Below are 10176 nucleotides of genomic sequence, written 5' to 3'. Positions count from 1 at the left end.
CCCAGAAAATAATTTAAACTTATGTGGAAATACACGTTGAAACACATAAACATGATATGAACTTTTCAAATTAAAAAATGGAGAAATTTTAATTGTCGTCTGAAAATCGGCACTATGAAAACAAATTCCAATTACATGAAACAGGCCTTTGATCTGCTGCAGAGGATTTAAATACAAGATGTTTTTACATAATTAAAGGCAATTTTTGTTGCTCAGCATGTTTTATTACTTTAAATTTTATCGTCTTCAATAGAATAATGATTTTTAGATATCTATCGAAACATGATATTTAATAATATCAAAATAGTATTGTCATTCTAAAAAAACATTAATTTTTATCAATATAAATTTATGAATATTTGTGAGAAAGAAATCAGAAAAAAGTGTTTCTAAATCCACTTCGCGAAGATTCACTAGATTTCCCACGCCAATAGAAATGATACTAAGATACAGAGCGGGTTCCAGTGAATGTTTAACCAATCCTTCTTCTTTATTTCTCACAAAAATATTAACAATAGTGAATATAAATCTTCAAGAGTACTGTGCAACAATATATTCAAGAAGTGGTGAAAATCTGATGTGGATACTAAGAAATGCCAAGGAACCTTAGCATAGAAATTTCTTACTTTTAACATTATATGCGACCATTTTCCAGGATAAATTTGAATCGAGGCTTTTTGATATCATTGACAACTGCTACCTCAAAAAATATGGATCTCGTGAATTTACTTACCTTGTCATTGTCACTTGCAAAATCATTTTGTTTAAAACATTCTGATTGTACAAACAAGTACTCTGTTGATTGATTGTATATTGTTTAACGTCCCTCTGGAGAATTTTTCACTTTTGATTTCGAAGTTGACATAAAAAAAGCTTGAGTTCCTGATTGTAAGTATCTATGTGGATTTGGAGACCAGATATTCCAACATTCTATTAAGATTCCCATGGGTACCAATTGGGCCTTGCTATTAGCAGACCTATTTTTGTATTTGCATGAAACAGAATTTTTACCAAAAAAAAAGAATAAAAAACACTTGCTGTCTCCTTCAATATTTAGATATATCGACAAGGTATTGTCAATTAACAATCATAGTAATTTCCATTCTTATTTCAATACGATATATCCGGATGAACTTGAAATACAAGATGTCACCGATTTGAACACGTTTCATATTCGCATATATTATTTGAAAAAAAACGTTCCTTGTATTTTAACAAGTAAGCTCCATGATAAACGTGATGAATTGAATATAACAATCGTCAACTTCCTTCTCTGATGCAGTAAAATACCTTCATCAACCGCATACGGAGATTATATATCTCAATTCATTCGATACGCAAAAGTTTGTTCAACGTATGGACAATTTCTAAAACGATGTGAATTATTGACAAACAAGTTGATGAAACAAGAAATTCAGAAGTCTCGTTTTAAGTCGTAATTTTGTAATTTCTATGATCGGTACAATAACCTTGTAAACAAATACAATTTATCATTGAGTCAAATGCTGACTGACGTTTTTCATACTAATTGTTGTTCACTGAATTGAAAACGGGTTTCTCCGTTGTATCCCGATAATAGCAAGGAGTACACGACAGATGTGAAAGGTCGGCAGGGGATGATCCCTTCTCCATTGCACCTGATCCTACCTTTGATCCCTTGAAGGTCCAGGTTTGCTCTGCTCCTATTTTGCATTGCTAAATGGACTTTTTATCTTGAATAATGCTGTTCATTTCCATTTAATTATTATAGTCTTTAATTTGAAACTGTATAAAAACTGTATAAAAAGGGATTCCTGTCGCAGAAAATATAGATTCTGGCATGAAAAGGGCAAGAATAAATCAAACAAACAAAATGTCTAAAGATCCATCAATTTATTATAGTGTCAAATATGATTTTAAAATTTGAAGTTTTTTTAAGGGATTCAAAGGAAATAAGAATTCATTGTAATAAATAAGAATTCTTAAAATTTCAAATAAAATTGAGTGAATGTGTTTAAAGATGATTTTTACAGGAGTTGACTAGATCTTGTGAGACATCTTGTAGTGGATAGTGCACCACTTTGACTAGCGGAAAACCATTATGTACACAGAATTGTAATTAAAAGCAATATATTTTGTATTGACTGCATTTTGTTCTCATGAAATTTTTAATGCGTTTTGTAATCAGAAAAGAAGAACGCAGAACTGCTTTTAATCTAGATTAAATTCGACTCAATCAATTATCAAACATCTTAAAGAAATCTTCATTAAAAAGTAATAGAATTTACTTAATTAGATTTAAATATTTAGTAATGCACCATCCCTACGGATTTGAAAATCAGCTGTCTTTTTATCATAAGATACATGAATACGGACTAAAATTTAGATTCATATTAATTTTTTTCAGGTCATATTATTGCATGGGTAATTTTGACACAAACAGTTCTGACTGAAAAATAGAGTAATGTTAATTTAGAATTTCCTTTATCATGGCAGGTTATTGGGAACACAAGATATTGCCTTGTAAGCAATTCACTCTCTTGGCAGGTCTCCATAATATGTATAAAAATTACCGTGGATAACCCATTATTGCGCTTCATAAAATGTTAACAAAATGCAAGAATGTTGTTCATAAGCATCAAAAGAGAAGTCAGTTCTTTTTGCTGTAATATCCGATCTATATCTTTTTAAAAGATAGATGTTCTAAAAGATGTGTTCTTTTATGTTTTTCTTCTCAGGATAGCTGCATTTCGATGAGAGCAAATCTTCTGGCAATAAAAACTTAAGCAGAACAAACTTGGATTGGAGAAAAACATAACATTAATCCGCTGTTCTTGATTGATTAAAGTTTTTAATTAATCAATTAAGACTTAATTATTCAGACAAGGGGAAAACATTAATCATTGATGGTTCCTTTTTACTGAAAAAGGACTGATTGATTGATTTTTGTATTTTAAAGCCGAGTCGGTAATATTTTAGCCATATTTCGGCGGAACTACTGAAAAAGGAAACAAAAAGAAAACACATGTACTGTTACTAATGAAAATAATATTACAATTAAGAACACGTTAATGCATTAAATATTTTACTTACATGTCAGTTAGCTACACATATTCTGTAAATTTGCAGTCTCTGGAATAATTGGTAGATCGGGGGAACAGATGAATACTCTGAGGACATATTTTACTGAAAAACACATACAAAAACTTGAACTTAACAAACTGGTATAAAGGGGAACCGAACGCACTTACAGGAGAAGATTGCCTCGAAATGTATTCTGTAGGTAGTTGGAATGACAATTCGAGTAACTTAACTCGTTATTTTATTTGAGAAAAATAGACAAAACACTGAAGAACAATATTTCGAAAGCAAAGTTACAAACCAAAGAGCTTTGAATGGCAATGTTGATATGAAATTCAAGTTTATAGATTTGTAAGTGAGACACATCCCTGGTTAAATCTGAATTACTCTTTTTTACTCAACAGTATATGGTTGAAATTTTGATTTTTGAATAAAACTGCTATGAAAACATTTCCATCTTTATTGATAAAATTGTTATTTTTAGTTTTTAAAAATAAAACGCAAAAATGGACTTGTACGAGTTTGTTCGACGAGAAAGGATGTTTTCTATTATTGCTAATTCAACTTTTAGTTTGGACCGAAAGTACGTGTAGATTCTGTGAGGAATAAGTTTTAAAAAGTGAAGAATTTTTTTTTCATTCCCAGGGAAATATTTCTCCAAAATTAATAATAGGAATATATCAGAATGTACTATTTATATTTGCTTTTTAAAAATTGAATCAGAATTAATATTACTTTTTGACCATGTGGTATTTAAGATAAAGAATAATTGTCTAATACAAGACAGTATACAGGGATAATACAGATCGCCAAATACATGTCGTTCCGCCCACCACATTCCCCTTCTGCATTGCTTATACAGAACAGTAAGCTTCAAAGAAAACCACCCTTATTTTTTCAGAACAATAGTGAAGGTGGAACTTAAAGACAATATATTCAAGAAATGGTGTAAAAAAGATGTGGATACTTAAAAATTCCAAGGAACATTTAGACAATTTGAAATCAGAAGATTTTAGAAAAAAATCAACAGCTTAAAAATTTTCGACTTTCCAACATTGTACACATCCTTTCCCCATTATAAATTGAAATCCTACCTTTTTGATATCACTGGCAGCTGCATTTTTTAATGAAAAATGGAACTCTTATATCAACTTTCCTTGTCATTTGTCTTTTGTAAAATTATATTCTTGAAACGCATTCTGCCGTACACACAAGTACCCTCAAACTTGATGTAAAAATGCTTGAGTTTCTGAATAACACTATATAAGTGTTTTTTAGACCAGGTCTTCCAACAATCAATTGGGATTCCCATGGGTACCAATTGCCCCCAGTTACTAGCAGACCTTTTTTGTATTCATTTGAAGATTTGTGCAAAATCTTATGCTTGAAAAGAAGAAAACACTTGCTGTTGCCTTCAACTCGAAAACATCGAAACAACGAAAATTATTGTCAAATTTGATTGGTCACTATATACATGTACCGATGAAAGGACATTTATTTTACCTAGTATTCTCGTCACTCAGGGTGATTGAACAATAAGGGATATTTATCGATCTAATGCCTGTCGTGACACAGATCTTCGGTTTTACCATTTCCTTTCAAATAAGGTCAGTCATGGCGAGATTCGACCTCATAACCTAGCGATGAAAGAGGATGAAACGATGTGTATCAAGAAAACTTATTTTTCTGCATCTGATATTGTATGTTTGCGTTTTATTAGCTAAATTGCGTAGAAACTCCAATCAAAGCATCTAGTCTTAACTCAAATGCAGAGATTTTTTTATTTGAAGAGATAAACAAAACTGTTAAACATAGTTACCGCATTTGAAAGGATTCAAGATTTTATGACTTGTTCATAATGTTTTTTTTCTGAGCAAACAATTACATGTAATGAGTAAAACTAAATGCACTGTTTTTTCATGAGGCTCCAAGCAAACGGATCCATACTCATTTAAAACCTTCGTTGAATTTTCCAGCTTAACCAGCTAAGCTTCAATTAAATTGTCAGTTCGAAATTAATTTTGAATATATCTTCTATGAACTTGAAATTGAAAAGTGGAATACATTTATTTGAAAAGAAGAAAATACTCATGCTGAAATAAAACAAATCATTTATATAGTTTACTTTAGAGTAAATGCACAGTACTTCTCTGTAGATCATGAAAACTTTAATAAAACAAAAAGATTTAATTATACATTGAGTAACTGAGGATAATTGAGTTCACAAAGTTTGAAGAAAAGATAATGAAATCTGATCTGATGGATCAACATCAGAGAGGATTTCCTTATTGCAGAGTTCCTCAATTGTGAATTAGAAAATAATAAAAATCGACATAATTTATCTACACGAAGTTTATAAATACAATGTATGTTTCCTGCTTATATCAAATGGAAATGTAGGATGACAAGACATATACCTATCATTCACGATGTTCACATTAATGGAATTTATTGTTGTCACGTGTATTTGTTTAATAACGACCAGTGGTCAAGATGGTCGATGTGACGGGTATGTATAAAGGATTAACATACTTTTTTATCGTAGAGATATTTATATCAACTTACATCACTTGTTTTAGTTTTGTTTTGTCAAATTGCACTGACATGCATTATGTAATTGGCCCCTTACATGTACAGCTATTGATATCATGCACATGTTGTTATTAAACTTATAAATAACTAACGAAAGTAAACAACAACAACTTTGACTAGTAAAATGGATATATGTATGATGCATTACTCAATAATAGAGAAAATATTTTTTTTATTTTCTTTGACTTCGTTTATTGTTATCCAAAACAACCTTTGAAAATAGGGGGATCTATTGATAACGATCACGATTTGGTGAGTTCAGAAAGTTTATTAATTGATTTAATATATTAATAGAATGATTTTTTTCACAGTCCGCTGATGTGCTGTCGAGGATTTAAATACATTGAAGAAGAAAATATATGTTTGCGTAAGTTTAATTATTTGAACTTAGCCATAAAGAAAACAAACATGAACACTATCTTTATGATGTTTTTTTTCTGTGTGTAGCGTGTAAATATCCAACATTTGGATTAGGATGCAGAGAAAACTGCACTTGTCCTAAGGTAAATTGTCACAGGGTTAATGGATGTTATAAATCAGCTACTGAAAAGGTGAGCACAGCATCATAAATTAGTTTTTACAAGATAAATTTATGTCAACACGATAAGATTAAGTTAAAGATGTACAAATAAAAACAAACTTATACATATATATATGCAGATAATAAAAACAAAGGCTAGGAAGTAAAAGAGCTCGGTTCACTTTATGCATAAAATGGCCCTGTAGATACATGCACCAATTGATTGACTAACACATGATTTTTCCATCTGAAGAATTGTAATAAAATAAAGACTTTGTGTTTTCATTTCCTATTGCAAAAATTCTCCTAACAGTACAGGTCTTGGAGAACTGGCTTTATGAAATTGTAGTGTTTTTGAATTTAAAGATAAGGTATAATTGAGTACTTTCACTGAAGAAAAATTATATCAGAGCACTCGCTGATCTAAAAAATAAAACATGTCTTTTAATCCCCAGAAATAGTTCTATCATTTAGTAGTTCCACATTCGGAGCACAGTTAAGGTTACAGTAAGAAGGTGGGGCCTAATTTGTACGGGAAATGTTTACTATAATGTCACACAAGATATAAGTTCCTCAAAACACCACAACATAAATTATTTGCTATTTCAAAAAGCTGGATAACTGTATACTACATAAAAGCTTACTAATACATGCAGTTTCGTCGTCTTTTAAATCCAAAACAACAGTATATAAACGATGCATCGATTGCAATGTACTTGTCAATGTGACATCATCTCGCAAAAATGACGCAGTTTGTACACAGTGAAAGGCTGATCGAGTCACATTTTGTACAATGAAATATGTCTTTTGTTCTCAAATTAAATATTATTTGCAGTTAAATAAAAGGCTGTTAACTTGGATGCGATGTCTATTTTGATATTTTATAACTGTACGTATATTCTCCAGACAAGTGATACTGTCGCGTGTTTGTATGCAGATTCATTGAAAAAGTAATGGAAGGGCCCTAATAAATCAATTTTTTGCAAGGGCATACCCTCAATGTATCTTGTCAAATTTTTATACATAAACTCAAGAAGCATTAAGATATTTGAAAAGTACTGCGAACCTCATGAAATCTTGCAAATAAATTAATTGTAGCTATATTTCATGTAGTTGACCAGAGAACATTCAACCTGCCGTCCAACAAATTAAATTTTAGCAATTTAAAGAGGGAAGCCATATAGGTTCGCAGCACTTTTCAAAAATTACGTATTGTGTTGAAAAGGATTATAAATTAAACTAAGATTCTTAACTTGGTTACTCCCTTGCAATATTGGAATTTATAGATGACCTCTAAACTGCAAGTATAATTGCTTTAACCATGTGATGTCGACATCACATGACAAGTCTAAATAAAAAAATTATATGTCCCCAACATGTAGATTTAAACCATATTACGTTTTTTTTTTTATATCAGTGAAGTCCTTCAAAAGAATCGCCCATCCTAATAAAGTATGTATTTTTCATCTTAGAAAATCGCCGATATTTCCATTTGTAATTTTAACTAGATCAGCGGTTGCGCTCTATATTAAATATAGAAACATACCTTGAAAAATTGTCCGTTTTTGCAGACTTTTTTCAGAATATGGGGAAATTGACGCATTTTGAGACGTCATAATGCATTTACTAGCCAGAAAATCACGTCATTTTTTATAGATACGCAGTCACCAAACATCTAAGTGCTATTCAATGCATTGTTAACTAAAACTATGCAGTTTCAGTTTTTCAGAAACTCAGAGGGCCAAATAAGGCAAAAGTGAACCATGTTCTTTGTTTATTCTTATTATTCAAGGTCATCAATTCTAATTGATTATTCAAAAATCGGTATTGCATTTTCTACCTACTTCAAGAGCATTGTATGAAATTTGAAAAATGTTTTTTTTTCACTATTCGAAAGAATATAAAAGCGAGCACAGCAGTGAAAATTGCGGAAGTAATATCAGGAATCATAAACAACCCATCATCAACGACATACTTGGTGGACATAACAAAGTATGCGACTAGAAAAATCATTGGTATGGATTGTTTGAAAAGATGAATGTATATAACAAGTCATTGATATTGAATTCGAATTAGTATCAAGAAAGACATCCATCATCGTACAATGGTAAACAATATTGGCCTCTGAATTTATTATTGCTTTTTTTATTGACAAGTATTTTAAAGGTTTTGAGTTGATATGTGAGCCATTTCTTAAGATTAGAAGTACATTCTTTACAAGGATGACAGAGTACTTTAGCTGACATATTTCAAAAACAGAACAATGAAAACAAAATGTCAAGGGATATTTTTATTTACACTTATAAATACAAGTATAAATATCACATGACTTTAATAGATAATCTGACAGTATATATGTTGTCCAAAAATTCAGATATTCATAGGGCATACTACATGTAAGGAAGAAGAAAAGCCATCGTTGTTAAATGTATTACTATTTCTACACCTGTGATCGGGAGGTCGTGAGTTCGAATCTCGGCCGCAACTGACCTAAGTCGATAAAAAATGGGTAGCGACTGTTCCTTCGCCATGCGCTCGGCACTTTGAAGTGAACAGTTGCGGGTCCTTCGGATGACACCTTAAAAACCGAGGCTCCGTGTCAGCGGCAGGCGTTGGCATGATAAAGATCAGTCACTGCTCAATGACCCTAAGTGCCGAGTAAAGGTAAAAATTTGAAGCCCTTCACCGGCATACGGTGACGTCTCAATATGAGTGAAAAATTCTCGAGAGAGACGTTAAACAATATACAATCAATCAATCATATTTCTACATCCTTTCATATCCGCGAGTTATATTAAATTCTAAAACTTATTTACTTATCGATACAATTACATTTGTACATTAGAAAAATAATTAATTTATTCATTTAACCTATACATTTCTTCCTCAAGTGGATCTATGTACAACTACATCTCAATCATATTAGGAAAACAAATTGGCTAAGAAAATCTCAGGTATAAGTTCTAGGCAATGTCTTTTGCCTATTGAGTTTGTGGCATTGTGACGAACACGACTTGTGATGTAATAAAATAAAGCCGGTTTCGGTGTAAAGCAACGACTATTTACTGACTTTTTAAACAATGAGAAGTTTTTTGTCCCCGTCGACATCAACTGTTGGGCCTCGTTAAATTGGGGGATAATAAACTTGATATCGTCTCCATATTGTCCACAGTGAATAGGTGTATAATTTTGAAATGAACTAACTAAAATTAATTATAAAAATATACTTTATACAGGAAAAGTTCAATTCATTTTCTTTTAAACCCTTTATATCCTTAATGTGTCATAGCCATTACGCATAATGTTATATCATGATGTAATTATCCTGTACTACACGAATAAAAATAGATTTCAACAAAACAGCGTTGGCACAAGGGCGCATTTTAACTATTTTTTGCATTCATAATATATAATTATTAGAAGAAAATTCGGAAGATTCATGAAATTGCTCCACAAATCCTAATATGCATTTTCTACTTTGATAAGAATATAGTAACCTTCACGAGACTGTGAATCTTTACCCTGTTTGAACTCAAAACGTTTAAAGCATTGGCATCGAAAGCAGATTGAAAATGGGGGGGGGGGGGGTTGCTAAACCAACATTAAAGGAGTGTTCCTCAATTTTCAATGCCTATATAATGTCTATCTTTGCAAAAAAAAGTGGGGGAGGGTGCTTACCCCCCTCTAGCCCCCCGGTTTCGACGCCTATGTAAAGGAGCTATTAAGCAATGAAATGTTGACATTTAAAGATCAATCCTATCTATTTATAGAATATTCAGCCGCTTAATGTAACTATACCTTGCTTCTATGAAATTTTTTAAAAAAGTATTTCCTTGCATCGAAGCTATTGTATTGTTCTTAAATACGTGTATAGAAAAAGGGACAATGATATAAAAATACTAGTATGTCATCATAATTAGTACATATATACTTTCCCATAGCATAATTAATAATTTTGTATTAGAAGTTGAAGTTCTTACCTTTTTCGTAAAATGGATATAGGT

At 31.4% G+C, this 10176-nt stretch overlaps 1 long non-coding RNA gene across 1 annotated transcript; it reads left to right on the top strand.

The window, feature by feature from the left end:
• The first annotated feature begins 5438 nt into the window (after nucleotides 1-5438).
• Nucleotides 5439-6202, top strand: LOC134265954 (uncharacterized). The gene is made up of 3 exons (XR_009991870.1): nucleotides 5439-5569; nucleotides 5964-6019; nucleotides 6100-6202. It is a non-coding gene; the product is annotated as an uncharacterized LOC134265954 (long non-coding RNA).
• Nucleotides 6203-10176: the final 3974 nt, after the last annotated feature.

Source organism: Saccostrea cucullata, unplaced genomic scaffold (assembly GCF_032062105.1).
Source record: "Saccostrea cucullata isolate Sc308-1 unplaced genomic scaffold, CSIRO_AGI_Scuc_v1 ctg10580, whole genome shotgun sequence".
Classification (NCBI taxonomy): domain Eukaryota; kingdom Metazoa; phylum Mollusca; class Bivalvia; order Ostreida; family Ostreidae; genus Saccostrea; species Saccostrea cuccullata.
This window is presented reverse-complemented; position numbering and strand designations above follow the sequence as displayed.